Source organism: Triturus cristatus, chromosome 12, assembly GCF_964204655.1.
Source record: "Triturus cristatus chromosome 12, aTriCri1.1, whole genome shotgun sequence".
Lineage (NCBI taxonomy): Eukaryota > Metazoa > Chordata > Amphibia > Caudata > Salamandridae > Triturus > Triturus cristatus.
Window position 1 is genome coordinate 504,440,772 of NC_140595.1, and position 19,729 is coordinate 504,460,500.

Genomic DNA, 19,729 nt, shown 5'->3' on the forward strand with positions numbered 1-19,729 from the left:
TAATAATATACTCACTGCAAGGGTGAACTGTTGACTTGTGAATAGTTGAACACACCCCTCTTTAGCAGATACAGCGGGAGTAATGGCCTCTTCTGTCTGCAACTCAGCAGACAAAGTTTCATAAAGACCTTTAACTATGATGGGTTGATGGAAAAGGGTAAGTTGGATGGAAGGAGAAGGGATGGGTGAAATGTAATATGATTTAAAGAGAAGTATGCGTGGGTGAACGGATGCATATTGGTGGCTGATAGGATGCATGAGTGGGTGAATGATGGATGAAAGGGTATACGGGTGAAAGGATGCCTGCCTGGGTGGGTGAAAGGGTATGGGTGAAAGGATACCTGCCTGGTCGGGTGGGTTTGACGGGTCAAAGGATGCAATGGGAGTAAATGTATGCTGGTCAAAGGTTTGTTGAGACTGGAAGCCATGTTTGAATGTATGGATATATGGATGAATGGTTTACTATGGTGAAGATTGGATGTGAGAATGTAAAACGTAAATGATGAGTACCAAAGCCAAGGGCGAAGAATAATAATTCTAGAAGGAGAATGCAATGATAAATGGAAAAATCCTTGGAAGGAAGAAGAAACAAGGGACTAGGGAACTCCTCTGGAGTGGTGCTCTTCTCACCTACTTTATGTGCTTGCAATGGTTTTATCAAGGTTTTGATTCAAAGGGTTGAGGTGGTATTTTTCAGACCAATCCCTTGACTCACAGTAGTTTTCAAGCGCGACATATATTATGTATCCTACCTACCCACCCTTCATCATTCACCTCCCTCACTCCCTACCCATGGCATTTCACCAGTGACACCCATGGTGACCTATCAGCTGCATGGTTTGAATATTTGGCACTGCATTGTTGGCTGTGCAATGTGCGTCTGCCTCAGTTATTGTTTCCATTTACAAATTTCACTCCCAGTGAAAAAGCATTTTTTGCATGTGCCACATTCCTCTGGCCCAGTAATATTATGACTTCCATAAACAATTACGTATGTTCAAATTTTTCCCTTTCAACATTTACTGAACACAGTGGCTCTCTACTAGCAAGAGCTTAGGGACTTGATGATGATGATGAGTGAAATGTCTACCTGCCCGGCATATTGCCTCTAACTCAGAAGAGTAAGTTAACAACTATTTTCCTTACTGCCAAGCAGATCTATTTTGTTGGAAAAAAGTCATTTCAAAGTATGGTGGTGGACAGTGAGGACAGGAAATAAAGTGGATCTAAGAGTAAGTGCTTTGGCTTTTGCAGATGGGATAGTCGGTGACAAACATGCAGATACAATATCCTTTCCCTGTAATGTAGTGCATTGCTTTTCACACCGTCTACTTACTGGCAGACAGGAGGATGTCTGAGTCTGACTTTATAGTACCTCATGTGACGTATATTATTCATATGCCTTGTAGTCAGGGTGACATTGAAAGGCAATTATCAAAGCATGGCCATGATAGGAATAAGATAATTGTCTTGTACAGCTTCCCCACTCCTGCAGACAGTAGCAAAGTAACATGAGAATGACTAGGGCGCTAGCTGAGCTATCTTCCCTCCATTCATTTAGCTCAACAAGAGAGAGAAGAATACTTGTTTACTTCATAGGGCATAATGTCAGAAACTCAAATCAAATAAAAAACTAGTGGCTGAGGATACCAACAAATGTACTGCTACTGTGCCACTGCATAATTGTATGTGTTTTGCTAAGAACATTGTTTACAATTTGTCTTTTTTCTTTCTTGATTTAGCTACTCTTACTGATCCGAATAGGCAGGGGATAGCAGCCTAGATGCAGCAGAGGAAACTGGAGAGCATCAGAGCAGACTACCAGTGACTGGTGGTCCTGGAAGAGGAGGAGGAGGTGGCAGCAGTAGCTGCAGATGCCCAAGGACCCAATCAGACCCCAGTGTCTCTAGTCCACCATCACAGCAGTCCGATGACAGCTGCCTGCCACCATTCTATCACTGCTGCTCCCCCCTATTTGGACACATTTCAGCGCTGAATCATGCAGAGGCTGGCATGCATGGTTTGCTTTGTTCGCCCTAAGTTGGCAGGGTATGCCCAGACGTGGGTCCCTTGCTCACTTTGCCACTGAATTCAAGCTAGCCTGGCTGATGAAGGGTGTTACCCAGAAACCAGTCCCAGGATGCGTGTTTCCAGTTCAGGGAAGACCTGGCTTGGCAGTTTGGGCTGGACTGTTCCCATGAGGCACAGGGTCAAGACTGATTTGCATACAGCTGGGTCTGAACTGAGGAGGCTAAGTGAGCTAAAGAATGATGATGGATTCAACCCAGATCTGTGACTGGGGGTAAGTGTCCGAAAAGTTGAGCGCTCCGTCCATCATCTCCTTGTGTTTGCTTTGTTCGCACCTAAGTTGGCAGGGTATGCCCAGATGTGGTTCCCTTGCTCACTTTGCCACTGAATTCAAGATAGCCTGGCTGATGAAGGGTGTTACCCAGAAACCAGTCCAAGGATGCTTGTTTCCCGTTCAGGGAAGACCTGGTTTGGGAGTTCAGGCTGGACTGTTCCTATAAGGCGCAGGGTCAAAGCCAGATTTGCATATAGCTGGGTCTGAACTGAGGTGGCGAAGTGAGCTAAAGAATGATGATGGATTCAACCCAGATCTGTGACTGGGGGTGAGTGTTTGAAAAGGCTCAGCACTCTGTCCATCATCTCCTTATGTATGCATGGAAGCCAGGCAGGAATGGATGGCTCTTGAACTCCGTGAATAAGATCCAGCTCCTACGAGCTGGCGTCCGGACAGGGTAGGCTATCCACGCCGACACCCGAGATAAACCCCCAAGAAGGTGTGGGCATCCTTGCCATTAGCTCAAGGAGAAACTGTATCTCTGTGTTTAGGTCATTATTTAGGGGGCATAGATTTACTCAGGATCTCTGGCAGCCACTAACTATTAGTTTGTAGGTGACCTCTCTCCCCCAATTTAGCTTTCGAGTGGGCCAATGTCACTCCATTCATGACACACACGTCTGTGCACTTACCACACACCACCCACACACCTGGATCTTTCAGACCGTTTCAGGCGTGAAACATATCGACCTTAGCATAGTTACCCGGGCACATCGCGCCCACGCTGGTAACCCCTAACCTATGGGTTTTTTACTCTGCCAAGGGTACCTCTTCATTAAAAGTTCTTTTGGGCAACCCTTAGGCAGTTTTAATTCGCACTGCATGCACGCACCTTCCCTCACACTAGATCTTTTACCCACACACCCACATGCACCCATCGTCAGATCTCTAAAAAGATCTCCGCCAAAGAGACCCTTCGGGGGACCCGTAGGGCATTGCACCGCCGGCCCGACGAGGAGCAACTGCCCGATGATGAAGCATGACATCCCTCGGGATGTGTGAGGGCAACAAGAGACAACTTGCATCTCTCCCCACCCCTTGACCTGGCATCCCCCTCCCTTTCTTTCTTTCGTGTCCTCTCATTCTTGAGTACTGCGTGTTGACTCCTTGCATACACCGACCATGGAACAGTGCCCTTTGTTTGATTTACTGATCACTCTTGTGGAGCACGGGCACTGGACCATCAATAGGCTCCCGGTCCCCCCCTCTTTTATTTTTGAATTAATTAAGATCCTAGCCCGCCATTAGTGCCCTCTTCTGCCCCTTTCTTAATCCTTTTTTTGGTTGGTGGGACTTGCTGTGGGGAGAGGGTAGGAATGTGGGAGTTGGGACATTACTGGGATTTGTTTATGGTCAATTTCAATTTGGTACCTCACTGTGGACACTACTTGTGACTTTGGTAGGAGAGACGTAGAGGGGTGGGCCAGTTGTGGGATTCGTTTATATTGTTAGGAGAATACATTTTTTACTTCATACTGTAGTGGAGACGGGGTTTTATGTGCACACATTGCTATGTTAGCATAAGCGTTTTAGAAGTAAAACGCCATCTTGTCTTTTTGCTGCTTTTTGCACACAACATGACAGGTAGCTGTTATTACAAGTAAAACTGCTTGCTTGCTTTTTCTTCACATTAGAACTGTCTGGTGTTCACATCCCTAGACGTGCACCACAACCTTAGTCTGAACACTGTGTGCAGAAGCCATCAATGTCAAATAACAATGTATGCTGTTGAATTCAGGTTGATCGGCCCACGCTCTAGACACAGCATGCACACAGCTGCAAATATCTGAAACTCGGGTACCTTTAATATTGCATTTGCATGCATGATTCAGACACTTGGAGAAAACCTTTCCAGACACAGAGAGCAGAGCTGATCCTGTGATGTGATTCACCTAAGCTGATCTTTGAGGCATGGGGTTCCCCATTCAAACCTAGAGACCTTCTATTAGTTTATAAAACTAGTTTACTAGCGAAGGGAGGGTGGTTCACAACGTATTATAGGACTTGTTTTCCACATCATTTTTATTATGATTTCTCCCTTCATTTTCTATGATAGTGTAACAATGCTGATGGTTTTGTTTTTAATCATTTGCCTGCTTATATTAGCCAAAGTACTGCACCTTAGAGCACATAGTTAAAAATAAACATTTTAAACTTTTCCGTGTCTCTGATTACACTTGTTGTGGACTGATATGAGAATAATAACGAAAAGGTGTTTCTAATTCCCACCATTCCTGAGAGTACTCTAAGTCGCTTGTTCTGGGCTGTCTAAACATTGGTAGCTTCGAGATGATACGGAGAACGAATGAGACACTGATGCTAGTCGGATAGGGGTTCTGGGTACTGAGGTGAGTTTTTGGTACACCACAAATCACTGAGGTCCTGGTTTCCTGTGCATAGTTCTGTGCATGAGCAGAATCCCCGCAACAATACTGGTGCCTTTGCAGCAGCACACATTAAAAATCTGCTGATAGTGTATGACAAACAATTAGTTATGCGGTACCCTCCCTTATTCTACTACCCTCTCTTCCTAGTCTCTGCAGTCTGCAACTATATTAACCCCAATGGGCCCAGGGTGGTGGGAGTGAATTTCTATTGTATATAGATTGCAGTTCAACAATGAACCACAGTTCTCTTTCCTGAATAGATGAAGTGAGGGCTGTTTGGTTTCCCAAAGTGCCATGGTGATGGTCATAGTAGCACGCTAGCACACTAACAGTGAAGGCATCAGAAGTGAGGTCCCACTCCCTCCTAAGCAAACTCAAACTGTAGGATAAGGGCTATTCATCGCAGGGAACTAACTAAAGTGAAATCATAACTGAGTTAAAGCAGTTTATATATTAAGATATGCAAGCTTTAAAAAACATGAAGACAGTCACCAGACTAGACTACTAGTAAACAAGAAGAGAGACAATAGAGAAAATATGATAAGCAATGCTAAATTGAATTATTCAGAACAATGGTGAGCTAGTAAGAGTTACAAAATGAAGTGGACTCAAACTACAAAGTGGACAAGGGTAAGCTTTGCTGCAGTACAGACCCTGAATAATGATGCTGGCAATAATGTTCCTCTGAAAATATCGAACACTATTTTTATGCATGGTGGGTAAATATGGCCAGTGTGGGCTATGCTTAAAGCTGAAGATGCTGCACTGTGTTGGTGTTGCTTTCACCACATCTGCCCCACCAAGTGTGTGATCACATAATGGTGTAAATTATTAAGTCACACCTCAATAAATCACACAGCCCGGGGGAAGAGGGTTAGGGGTTTGATGAATGGATGGGAAGGGAGATTTGGGGAAAGGTTTGACAAAGACAAACACTATACAAGAACAAAATTCATCTGGGCAATGAGCAGCCAACCATCATAAATCTGTTATGGGAGGAAAAGGAAATGAAGGAATGAGTAAAGGTAAAGCAAACCAAATTGTCTGTCTGTCCCCAGAGAGACCTACGGTACATTATATATCTAAATGTTCTGTGTTACAGAGCTCTGAAAGATGGTAAATATATTGCAAATTATGTATGGGTCAAGCAAACAACACACAGTTCTAACGATTATTAAAATAAAAAATGATACTGTATTGCCAAATTGGGAATTGGATCTGCATTCCTCTTTGACTGGCCGTCAATCCTGGGGGACTGGCGAATGCGGTCCAGTAAGGTAAGCATGAGTGGTATGTTGCTTTTCCACTTTGGCGCAGGGTAAGAGGGCCTGTGGATTGAAAAACAAAAATGATATTGTAGAATCAAGAAGAAAGAAAAAGGTTAAACTTCATAAGGAGTGCACCGAGAAGACTCAGAAGCAGCGCAAGAGAGAAGAGAAGAATAGTCCTTTTTTTGCACTCATTCATTTTATGCCTGGGTTGTGATCAATTATGTGAGGGAAATTTTACAACAGCCAAAAATCACACTAATCTGACTGCATGTGACTATCGGTATCATGCTCATCAATTCATCACCATTAATCATACCAATAATATGTGGCCTAACAGCACATGCATAATGTGATGATCTTTCATGACTAAAAGTTGGTCTCGAGTTACCTTCAACAACAGGCCCCCCACCCAACCGCCACATAGCTTCAAATTTGAGCCACACAGCACTGAGCACACACATCTAGCAACATTGCATTTTCCAAATCAAGTAAAATCAACGCACTGCTGTCACCGCTCACAACCACTCCACAGAGTTGGGTAGGCCACTTTAAAGTCATCACCAAATCGGTTGGTTTCAGTGAAGTTGAAAACTTCCTTCTTCTGGTGGCAGTTCTCAAAGTAGTCACACTCAAGCCCTGAGTCCTTCCATGATCCCTGATCATCATGACTCCGAGTAAGATGTCCAGCTCCGTAATGACTGTGGCCCGACTCAAAAGCAATTGATTGACTGGTAGTACAATGCTGTTGATGCATAACAAGAGAACCATTGCCTCATTATTTTTGTAGACTTGTGTTTGCGTTATCTATTCTAAAGGGACTCGTCGGGTCTGACTCTTTGATTAGCTGTTGGCAGGCCACCAACATTGTAAGTCATCACAAACACATTTAAGCATAATAGTTACAGATAAATAAACACCCAGTGTCACTGCCTGCCACCACATAAATCATTCAACACACTCACAAGCAACAATCACTTAGCGTGAAAGGTATGCATATATCTGTTCTTCTAATTCAGGCATGGTCACCATGGTACACTGCCAATTCATTGTTCATGAAAAAAGACACTGGCCAGTCTAAATCAAATAATGTGAGGCAGTCCAGTTAGGGGAATAATAAACTAGGGAAGGATAGCTAGTCACAGCCCAGGGTTGGAGGCTGGCACATATTGGTTTGTGTTGCCAATATCCTTGAGAGAAATGGGCGAGTGGGCCCTTTTTCACTAAACACTTGCAACTCCAATCTCGCAATAAAATGTGTCTTAGAGTAAGATGGTAGGGCTGATTCAGTCAACCAGACACCAACAACTAAAATTAAATAATGTTCCCCTAGCTATATATATATATGTATAGTTTGTGCATCAAAGCAGATCAGCGGTAGAGAGAGAACATTTTATGGTTGTTGGCCCAGGCCTGGTAGCCAGGGAAGTAGAGCTCATCCTCAAACTCAGGTGTTTTGCCCAGAAGTAGGTCATCTAACACACTACTTCCATGACCTGAGTCTCCCTCATCTTCTTCCTGCCATACTTCAGGTTTGGAGTAATACAGTGGTATCAAGTGCTGGTTCATTTTAATCATGGTTAGTCTCTCAACATTTTGGGGTGAGAGACTGGTCCTTCTCACTGTGATAACATCACCAGCAGTACTGAAAACACAGGCTATTGGTGCCTCTTCCCATGCCAATACACCAATGGGTTTTGATCGAGGTAGACCTCTGTTGGGTCATCCAGATAGGCCTGGATCATCTGCTGAATGATCATTGGTGCTCCACTTTGCTCGACCGCTTTTGACTTTGTCTCTGCACTGGACTTAAGCCCTGCCTGTAGAAACCATTATTTTTCAGATTTGGGGGCTGATGCTCCTGTTATTGTTGTTGATAGTCCTCTTGTTGTTTGTTTTGGCTGCTGTGAGCCAACAGCACTACCCTCAGGCTCTGAACTTGAAGACTGCCCCGCAGAACATGTGCCCTGGAGGAGTGGCCCTCTAATTCCCAGCCATTCCTTTTCCAGCTCACTGGCTTGCTCAGCTATTCATGTTTTGTATTTTGCAACATCCTCATCTGAAAAAGGAATGAAAGTGGACAGTAATGGTTTGTACTGTAGATCAAGAACTGTGGCACAGATGTAAAGTTTAGATGACACAATGTTTCTTTGCACACTTGCATTAACATAAAAGCAAAGGAATAAGCTCTACACCAACTCATATGCATCTGTTTTTTTCCCAACACCTGTGTACATTGCAGACACCTCCTTTAGCTGTTCCTGTAGCATGAGCAACAACGGTTTAGCTTGTCCCATGGTACTGTCCTCCTTGCTGACTTCCTGTGTGAACACCTAAAAAAGAAGCAGCATCTCTGTCAGGCATTTGACTAGTCCCCATTGGTCCATCTTAATGATCCTGCGTTTTGCAGCTGTAGCCCCTCTTTGCATGACATATTCATTGATTGGTCTGTACTGCTCTAACAGATGTTTAAGCATATAATAAGTTGAGTTCTAACATGTTGGGGCCTCCTGTATGAGTGCTTTAATTGGCATTCTATTAGCATGCTGAATGACTCTCAACTGTTTCCGGGCTTTAAATGAATGGCTGTAATGAGTGCAGAGTCTTCTGCACGTGAACAGTAAGTTGCAAACTTGGTCTTCTTTTTTGAGAAAGTCCTGTACAATGATGTTGATGCAGTGCGCCAAACATAGGACCCTAAAATAGCCACCATTGGTCATTTCCTTAACTATATTTCTGCCATTGTCCATGGAAAAAAATCCAATGTTAACCCTCTTGTTTGCAGCCATTCAAAGACCTTTTTGGTAAAGTCTTCCAAAATGTTTGCAGCAGTATGGGCTTTCTCCATGGCTAATGTTGCATGCTTCTGAGCGCCATTAGAAAGTTCAACAGTGTCAACACCTGCAGATATCTTTTCTCTAGCCTCCTAGAAAAAAGATCCAGTGTGCAGTGATTTACATGTACTCAGTGGCTTATCAACTGGTCCACATGTCTGTCGAAGGGGGATAGTGTGAACAGCACTCTGCTGCAAAGCTTGTCTAAGCAATTACAGCACATCGTGATGTAACACTGGAACAGCAACTCTGGTGAAATAGGACCGGCTGGGAACCTTCCATTTCAGGCAGCTAGCTCTCACAAATTCAGGAAAACCCACCTCTTTCACAAAAGAAAAAGGGAGAAAGTCTAGAGCTATCAATTTAGCCAGCTTCGCGCTTTACAAACGTGCCATTGGGTGGTTGCCTTCATACTGCCGCTCCTCCCTAAACTTGCCATAAACAGTAGCCTGGATTTTTTCTTTTCTGGTGCCACTGATGCAGATGACTTTTTCACTGTACTTTCTTTTTTTTTTTTTTTTTTTTTTTTGTCCTCATATGCCGCTTTCCACCCAATCTATCTGTGTAACGCCCAAGGGTGTAAGTTATCTTATATTCAAGGAGGTCTGCTTAACAAAGAGCTGGAGAAACGACGATACAAGATCCTCGCACCAACTTCGTATCGCAGAATTCTCCGAAAGATAAAAAGCAACTTAATCATAGGACTGGAAATCTCCACCAACACAATATTTCAATATTAAAGACAAACTTCCCCCAACCCATCACCCATAATGATCAAAAAATAGCAGCCAGAATCTGTGCTTCTTTTTTAGAGGAACTACCATGTCCAATTTACCAATGTCTCTCATAGCTCTGATCCACATGAGATCTGTGGGGGAGTCAGGAGAAACCCAAAGTTTACAGATTTCCCTTCGGGCCAACAATATGGAATAAAACACCAATTTTGTTCTATCGTCCAAGCCCTTACCTTGTAGATCCAGTCTACCTGTGATAATGTTCTCAGGGCTTACCTCAATCTTTTGCTTGAGCATAACTGTCAAACATTTACTTACAGCGTCCCAAAAGATCTTGATCGCCGGACATGTTACAAACATGTGAATATCATCTTCATTTGGGCTATTACACTTGGGGCATCTTACATTACCACCTTCTTTGAATTTTGCCAGCCGCTTTGGCGTCCAATATGCCCTGTGGAGAGTGAACAAGTGGTTTCTTCTTAAATTCGCAGGTTTAACCAATTTATATAATATCGACATAGTTACTTGCCATTGGTCTTCTGTCGCGATCCTTGGCAAGCTCTCTCCCCATAGTTCCTCCGGCAGAAGAAAAGGACCATCTTCCAGATCAATTATAGCCCAGTACCATGTTGCCACTTCTTTTTTAAAAGGGGCTACCAATGCCAATTTTGCCTCAAAGTCATTGTATCGACCACTGTACTTTCTTGCCTTGGTGTCTCAACCTGAATCTTGTGCCATTGCAATGTTGGTGATGTGAGCAAAACTACTGCATTGCTGTGGATATGGCTGCTTTGCATACCAAAAATGTATTCATCCTCTTCATCGTCCACCCTGATCGGACCACATTCCCCTCTCAGCCTTTCACCCCTTCACCAACTGCACTTGCAGGTTTTCGGCCGTTAAGGTGCACCTCCCACTGGATCATATGGTGCTATCTCAAACATGATGACTCATCATTATCCTCCTCTTTTACATCTTCATCCATAACTCTAGGGCTTTCCTGGCCCAGGTTGCAGTGTGACCACTGATGTGGGGGTGCTGCTCCCAGCTTGCTCCCGAGAGGCCAGTGGGGCAGGCACAGTTTATTTTTCCCAAAAAATGTCTGGGTCAACATACCAGTGGTGATAAGCTCCTTCCTCTTCTCAATGGCCACTTTCCTGGTAGCACATTTCTTTGGGGCCATCTAAAGCTGTCCGTTGGCAGTGGCACTTAGCTTCACAAGGTGAAGAGAAGTCTGTGATGTGTGGGTCACGCATCATGTCGGGCACAGGCCTTCTGTCTGGCATTACTGTGGTTGATGTTGTCTCTTGTGCATCTAAAAACAAAGAAGCAAGAAGAACATCAGTGAAACGTGGCACTGTTGTTATTCAATTATTAGTACAAACAAATAATTTCATTTAGTGTGGCCACTGGTTACTTAAATACTTAAGAATACAGTATATCCATACGTAAAACTGAAATTCACACAAACATAAACTTTCATGGTGTACCCTGAAGAAGTATAAGAAAGAGCAACAAAATATGCAACTGCTTTATGAGCATCACGCGGGATGTGGCACTCAGGGTGCTGCAGCTGACAAATGACAATAGAATAATCTTTAGACAATGAATGTTGTTGTGCACCTATTGCAGACATGGGGTTGATTCATTAATGCCAAATGTTATGAAACTGGTTAAAAAAAAATGAAATGAATTAAAAAAATATACATTAAAAACTGCAAAAATAAAAATTAACAAATAAAAAATAAAATAAAATAAAGAATAAAATTGATAAAATTTAAAAACATTTTTTATGAATAATTAAAATTATCCTCAAATATATAATAATTTTTTACACTGCTATCTCACTTCTCACCATCCATGCAATCATATGGCAAAGATCCACACTGGCTGGACACACAAAATGTCTGCCTGCCATTGCCACATGGCCATCAACAACAACACTGAGCAAGAAGGCATTCTGAACAAAGAGAAGACATGCAGGCCTATGGCAAAAAGCACACTGGCTGTCTACACAAAATGGCCACAACAACAAGCAAGAAAGCATGGCGAACAAATGAAGAAGAACACATGCAGGCCAATGGTGAAAGCTCACTGGCTGGCTACACAAAATGGCCACCAGCCACATTGTCACAACAACAACCAGCAAGAAGGCATGGCCACAAACATAGAACACAACACCCCTATGGCAAAAGCACACTGATTGCCTGTGCAAACTGGCCTCCAGCCACATGGCAACAAGAAGCAGGAGGCCTGGAAATCAGAGAACACATGCAGGACTATGGACTTTGACTATACAAAATGGCACCAGGCTCATGGCATGGGGAACAAAGGCAAATGGTGGCCTATGGCAAACACACACAGGAGGCATGGCAAGACAGAGAGAACACAGCATTGAATAATTCTGCAATGCCAAAAACAAACATCAACAGGGCTAAATATATTTTACAACAACACCCATCCTCCAAAGCCATTACCACACCTATACACTGTTTTCAGAAAAAAAAAAAAGAAATACCACCCAAAAACACTTTTTGTATTTTAATCCAGTGCCATCCATAGCCTAGATAATGGTTCAATTCACCAGACACCACAGAAATCGTTGTTTTTCATGCACCCATGGCTAGCACTGGGTCTACTGGCTGGAAGGCCCATTCCATTGGCTGACTAGGCCACATAATGAGTTAAAAGAATATAGCAAATGTATAAAATAAAAATGGAGAAAATATACTAAACTGTGCAAACAATTCCCTTTACAAAAGAAGGAAGATCACATGCAAAAAAACAACAACCAGCAAGAAGGCATGGCCACAAACAAAGAAGACATGCAGGCCTAAGGAAAAACACTCTGGCTGGCTACACAAAATGGCCACCAGTCACTTGGTCACAACAACTAGCAGGAGGCCTGGAAAACAAAGAACACATGCAGGCCTATGGCAAAAGTACACTGGCTGCCTACACCAAATGGCCACGGACCACATGGTCAAACAGCAAGCAAGGAGGCATGGCCACATCAAAAACCACATACAGGCCTATGGCAAAAACAGACTGTCTGCCGAAACAAAATGGCCACCAGCCACATGGTCACAAGAACAAGCAGGAGCCTGGAAAACTAAGAACACATGCAGTCCTATGGATACTGACTATACAAAATAGCCCCTGGCCACAAGGGGAACAAAGACAAATGGTGGTCTATGGCAAACACACTCACACACTGGCCAGACAAAGCAGGCATGGTTGGTAATACAAGGAACACAGCATTAATTGAGCAATGACAAAGACGAAAATTAACAGCACACATCCTCCAAAGGCATTTCCCCACCTAAACACTGTTTGCAGGAAGAAAAAAACGTGAAATACCATTAAAAAAAGAGTTTGTATTTTAATACAATGCCATCCATTGTCTAAATTCATGCTTCAATTCAACAGAAACCACAGAAAAAGTTGTTTCATGCACCCATGACTAGCACTGGGCCCACTGGCTGGAAGACCCATTGGCAGACTAGGTCACATAGTAAATTAAATAAATTTAGCAAATTTAGTTAAAAAACATGGAGAAAATGTAGTGAACTATGCAACATGTTTCCTTTAGAAAAGGAAAACAAAAATACTTGCAAAGAAATAACTAGGCCGCTACTGAAAATACAGGCCATCTACCACAATACATTTTAAAAATCGATTAAAAGTACAAATAAATTCAGGTGCATGGCCCCAATCAAACACACATCACCAGTTTTTTGACTTACTTGTATAGTCTGAAATACAAAGTCCTTAAATCCAATGGTATATCCAGCAGACACAAAGAGTGATCCTTCCAGCTCCAAATCCAAATGAAAAGTGACCAGAAGTTGGAGTCGCTGGGGCACTTCCTTCCATTTGGAAAAGAAGAAAAAAAAAAAGTCTCCTCGTACAAAAAAAACAACACCAAATGTCCATTTGAGGAGGTTTTTGACTCCAAATCGTAATTTTGGGAAGAATTTGATGCTTCTTGAGGAGAGAATCTTCCCCAGATTGAAACCGCAGTAGATCCTGCACGTTTGGGATCACGTACATCCGCCGGAAGTTGCTGGCGCACCAAAATGACGTGTTGGTGACTGCAAAATCTCGCTGGACCATGCGGCTGGCTAGCAAATCTCGTGGCACTCCCATATGGCTCTGAAAAACTCATGGGTGAATGCGAGCCTCCGGCAAGTCCCTCCTGTGTGAATGAAAAGACATTTCGAGCGCACTAACAAAAAAAACTTTGTTCCGTTGTGGAGTGCGGAGTTTAACGGTAACTCTGCGTTCTACATGGACCGCGGATTTACCTTGAAACAGTTTCGAAGTAATTGAATTTAGTTTAGTTCTGCAATGTCATTGCATTTCATTTATTATTTCTAAATTATTGTTTATTGCTATTGGTTGCCATTGGTACTTTTTCATCCATTTGAATTTTTTATTCAATCCCATTCTATTTGCCATTTAACAATTACCCAGAGAACAGCAAAGGAAGTGGTCACTATCCTTCAAGGAACTTCTTTCCTCTACATAAAATATCTCAAATTGCTTTTTCATTTACTTAACTATATTTACACATCTTCTCACAGAATGATGTGGGACTTAAAGCTTTTCATAATTTTTGCTCTATTGTTCTTTGACATGTAATTACACCACGCCCATTTGCATATCTCTGAAGACTGGGTTGTGCTTGTCGGAGCAAACTTTGGGAAAAGCTTGGCTTTCACTCGGAGCTCCCTTTTAACAGGTGTTTTGAGCGCAAAGTTACAGCACACATCTGGACCATGACCATTTTGATTTAATACCCCCTGGCACTGGTGTTTTATGATGGTCCCTCAAAGACTCCACAACAACATTGCCCTGGCAACTCCTGCGTAGTACTTGTCAGTTCGTCTGCTAAAAGATGCCAGGAAATGTGACCACGCTATATTTGTGATCACGCCATCTTTTACTGACTATACAGACTATATCTTGAGGCAGAGTAAAGTTGAAAATCTAATGTATTAGCTAAAAAGTGATTTATTTTCACTACATTGCATACGTTCATAAAAAAGAATTATGTACGCAGTTGTGTCATACACAAGAAGCAAAACCAAGTATATATATGTCAAAAACCTATAACCATAATTTTTCTTGTTATGGTCCCCACAGAATTCGGACCTCTCTCACACAAACGAAGAACTATAGTACTTCATTGTATTTGTATTTGCTTAAAATGTAATTGCACGTCATAAAAAATGAGCCATATTACTGTGGCATGAGAGGCCGTATAGTACCACATGCACCCAAACTCAAGTGCAGAATTTAAAACCCAGTGTATAAAATATTATTATATATGATGGTTGTTAAGAGGTGAAATTCACCCCTAAAATCAAGTGTAGACTGTACAAATGTCTTTTATTAAGCATAAGGTAATTTAAATAACGCTCCGGCATTTTTGACGTGTATACTTACTTCCCAAAGTAATTGTGCTCTTTCAAATGTAATTTCTTTAATAAAGAATAAAACTAAAGCTATTCACCACCGGGCTGTCAAAAAATGCAAGGGCTGCATTATCTTTGTGTTCCTCTAAGCATTATTGCCTTTATTTGCACACATATAAGACATTTATTTTACACTCAATGTTCCTCCAGCCTGAGAGAGTGCATAGTCATCATTCATACAAAACATTAACATGAGCTGCTTGTCATGCATCTGTTAAGCAGCGATGCAATAAACAGAGTGTATTGCAGCTAAAATACATATCGCAAAAATGAGCCAGTGCCAGAAATCGAATTTTGTTCTTTATTGATATGAGCTGATAATTTTTTTAGTTCTTGTGAATTAATATACTCACAATACCCCTTCAGCGTTGAGGAAAAAAATGGCTGAACATTCTCATTTACTGCAGCTACCTAAATCCATTAGACAAATTTCCTTTCCAGCGTAGCATTGATGAATGAAATGTCCCATACTAATGTAGGAATAATCAATTTAGAATGCTTATGACAATTAAGAAAGCTCCAGATAAGCCTTGAAAGCACCATGCTTTGTCAGCCCTGATTTGGATTAAACTTGCTCTAATGGGATCATTTTTCTTCGAAAAGGTATTCTTTTTAGGCAGAACTATCAATTAATATGAATTATGCATGTCTAAAAGGACTAATGCCATTAATTAGATGAATTAACTTTATGATGCACTGAATTGACTAACACTAGATCATATTGGATACCAGCCTTACAGTTTACCTCCAAGGAAAAGAAATTATTAGTTTACATTTCCGTGGTTATTACAGATTGAATTAGTAGTGATCGCCAATGCTGGGTTGGACATCATGATGACAAACTGAATTTTCCGGTCACGTAACCAAAACGTAAATATTCACGTTGCATGTTCCTAATAAAGCACTGGTGAATTTATATACATATAGTAATAGTGCAGTAAAGCAACTAGATAAACCAGTCCAAAAAGAAGATTCTCAATCAATGGCTTTTATTTTATCGCATCATAGTATTCTTGGCTTCCTCGTTCCTCCGAGGCCGATGGAAGTTATTTGCCCAATTGGGAAATTACAGGTTCCGATGTGAACCTTCAGATCAGGTAAAATTCACAGAAAGCAGCCAAAATCCGCTGATGAATGTGGAGGCGGGGAGGTATTTATTGGTGGTATCCGACATTGAATTACTGAGTCACCCAATAATTCCTAATTGTTTGGAACCTAAGGACTCTATCTGTTACTCCTACTAACTCTATCCCCTGGAGTTACTGAGCCCCTCGGTATCATTAAATATTGGGGGTTTGGGGGTTCAACCTTAAAATGGCTGGAAACTGGGGAACTTGCAATGAAGCCCTAGAAAGGAACCACACAAACAAAGATAGATAGAGAAAAGGAGAGAATGAAGGAGGGTGATAGGAGAAAGAGGCTTGCTTCATCACTTTAATGTTTATTTGTTTCATAGCTTTCATAGGTATGAAAAGTTTAGTTTGTTGTATTTTTGTATTTCAATGGTTCTTTTAATTCAAATATATATATTTATTTACATATGTGGAAATTATTAATTTAGGTACTTGTTTGTGGTTGGTGTTTTTTCCTTGATTGGAACTGGAAATAGAGGTAATTTCTACTGATGTTGCAAGAGCTATGCGCTTGTTGATATTAGCTGCTCATTTTGGAAGAAGAGTTTCCTGGAACAACTTCTAGAAGGAGAGGTGTCAGTTGCTGGGTCCATTTATTTATGTATGTGTTAAGTACAGTGCATGTTTGTGATGTAGCACTGTTGCAGAATGGGGAGGAGATTTGTAGGACAAACCCTGTGTTTGAACTCCAACAGCCATGGAACCAGATCAGAAGTGCCTGACTCACCTGAGGGCTATCCAGCTGAGGTTTGTCTGAATGGTGGTCCGGACTTTTGGGTTCCCTCTAAGCCTGGGCAAAGCACTACGCTGCGCTCGCGTAGTTTGCGAAGTTTGCGCTACTTCGCACTACGCGAATTGCACGTAGCACAGTGCGAACACGCGTAGCGTAGTGTTGCATAGTGCAGCGGTCATTTTTTGCTTGCTCGCGGTCCTCAAAATCCAGTTGGTGACCGCGAGCAAGCAAAATGACATCCCAGCGAGACTTTTTCCTCGTTCGCGATCAGCAACGTCAAATTGGCGATCGCGAGCGTGGAAAATAAACCTCCCGGTGAGATTCTCAAAGCGAGGAGGTCAGGTTTCTCATTGCGAGTGGTCGCGTATGCTCGCGACCGCTCGCGATGAGAAACTACCAGTCCACGTAGAGAAAGCTGCCGCTCGAGTAAAAATCTACTCGAGTGGCAGAAAACTACAGCTCGCACTGTGCAAGATGCCGTTTTCAATAATTGCACAGTGCTGGTTGCTTGTCCTCACTGTGCAATCATTGAAAACGACATCTTGCACAGTGCGAACAGGGTACTACGCAGTTCACAAAGTGCTACGTGTAGCTCGCGTAGTGCGAAGTGCACTTTGCGTAGCTTCGCGTAGTGCTACTTCGCGAACTATGCCCTGGGTTAGTTCCCTCCTTTTCAGGGGACAGGCTGGTACCGAGTGCTTCAAAGAGGGAAGGGACTTCCTCTTACTTGAAAGCAGTCATATGTTAGTAATTCCTGAGCTGTGATTGCAGCATGTGTAGAGTTAGGTTTCTATTTCTAGATTTCACATCATTATTGGTCTTGTAGAGTAGAACAACAGGTTGTAGATATTCAGGAGCATCCCTCTCTCATTCTTTGCAAACAGTACAAATGATGGTGAATTGTGCTCCGCGAGCAATTGGAAGGAAATAAAGATTTTTGTTGGCCTGTGAAATGTTCATTAGTTTAAGGCAAAGTTTCCCTCACCCATTGAAACCAAGGAGGAGGGTGTAGCAGAGCAGAGGTTTTTGGAAGGAGCACAGCCACTCCTGATCCCCTGCAGCAATTGACACTGGAATTGGAAGAGCACAGTGCTGCTAGGGGGCTTTGCAACACGCACGAACAACACTGATCTATGAAAAGAGGCATGGGGTACACACTACCCCTGCCAGGCCCAGTCAGGACAGGGGAGAGGGAAAAACAATACTCTCCCAATCTGCGCCTTATGACAGCCCTGTCTTGCCACTGACCCTCCGGCCCACCACACAGTGAGCCTCTTTATAGCCACCTTGCCGATTTATAGCCTACTCCAATCAAGCACTACATGGGGGTGGTAATTATTCCCCATTTGAGGGTGGGGAGAACTCTGTGCAGCCATTTTTAGATGTGGAAATTCTAGCTGGAAACACGAATTCTGGCAAAATGTCATCCCCAAACAGAAATCCAGCTATCCCATTAATGAGCTCTATAAGGCTCATTTATGATATGTGTGGCATCTTGACAAGATAATGTTATGACAAAGTTTCACCTAGACGAACCTTTGGTGCAATAGGCGTTTCGTGTCACACATGATAAAAGCATAGAGTGTCTTTTTTTATTACACATTTTATCAAGATTAGCACATTTTATTACAGAGATGTTACACAAGAAACCTGACTCACAACTAAAAGGCTGCCTATACATTTTGTTGTGTAAATATTTAGCATGTTTAGAACTTTCACAAGGTTGTCGTTTAAATGGGGTCTAGACATGTTGTCTTTAAGTATTTTAGATATTAAACTTGTTGTATTGGTGCAGCAGTATATATAATGTCCTATTCACAATCGATTTCCACCACTAATTAAGCTATAATGGGATATTAAGTATCTTCTCTGTCCTCCTAGAAATGTGTATCTTGAGGGATTTTTATGTATGATCATTGCCATTGTCAGAAGACAAGAACATATAGAATTATGGATGGATAACCGTGAATTATAGGGTTGTGAGTGACGTCAAATAGACAATGAGAGCAAAGTTGAAAAACATCCCTGTAATTCACATTTTACCCATCTATAAGTTTATAGTATAACGGCCCCCCAAATTCATCTGCACCTGCTTTTAACTGCTACGCAGAGGCAGAGGAGTAATGAAAGAGAAATATATAATATGGTCCGTACTCCCTGTCCCAAATGTAAAAAATAAAGAGTACCTGCATTCCTTAAGCAGCCCTCACCACCATCCCTGCCTTTGTTATCCCTCCTGCAGCTATGGTTTTGAAGAGGCATTTTCAGCAAAATGCTAAATAATATGGTTAAAATTTGTGTGTAATATTAATGTGCAGACTTAAATGAACAAATACATTTAAAAATGTGCATGACGTAGTAGCTAGCTACACTTACACATACTAGACCACAAAACTGTTAAAAGCAGCATTGTTTAGTAAGTAGTTTCACTAAAATGTGCTGATGCATGCATTAAGTGCCAGATGTACGACCCTTTCATTTTGCGACTCGCAAATTGCGTCGCTTTGTGACTCGCAATTTACGACTCACAAAATGCAATGAACAACAGTGTCACAGACACTGTTAGCGATTCCCAATGGGGGTCCCAAATTGCATGTTTCATCAATATTCATGAGGCAAGCGCAATTTGCGACCCCATTGGGAATGACTAGCACTCCTAGGGATGGTAGACTGATCAGGTCAGCAGACCATCATGTCTGGGACTGCTTTTTAAATAAAGCAGTCTTTTTTTTAAAATGCAGCCCGTTTTTCTTGAAGGAAAACAGGATGCATTTAAAAAAGAAAAATTAAACTTT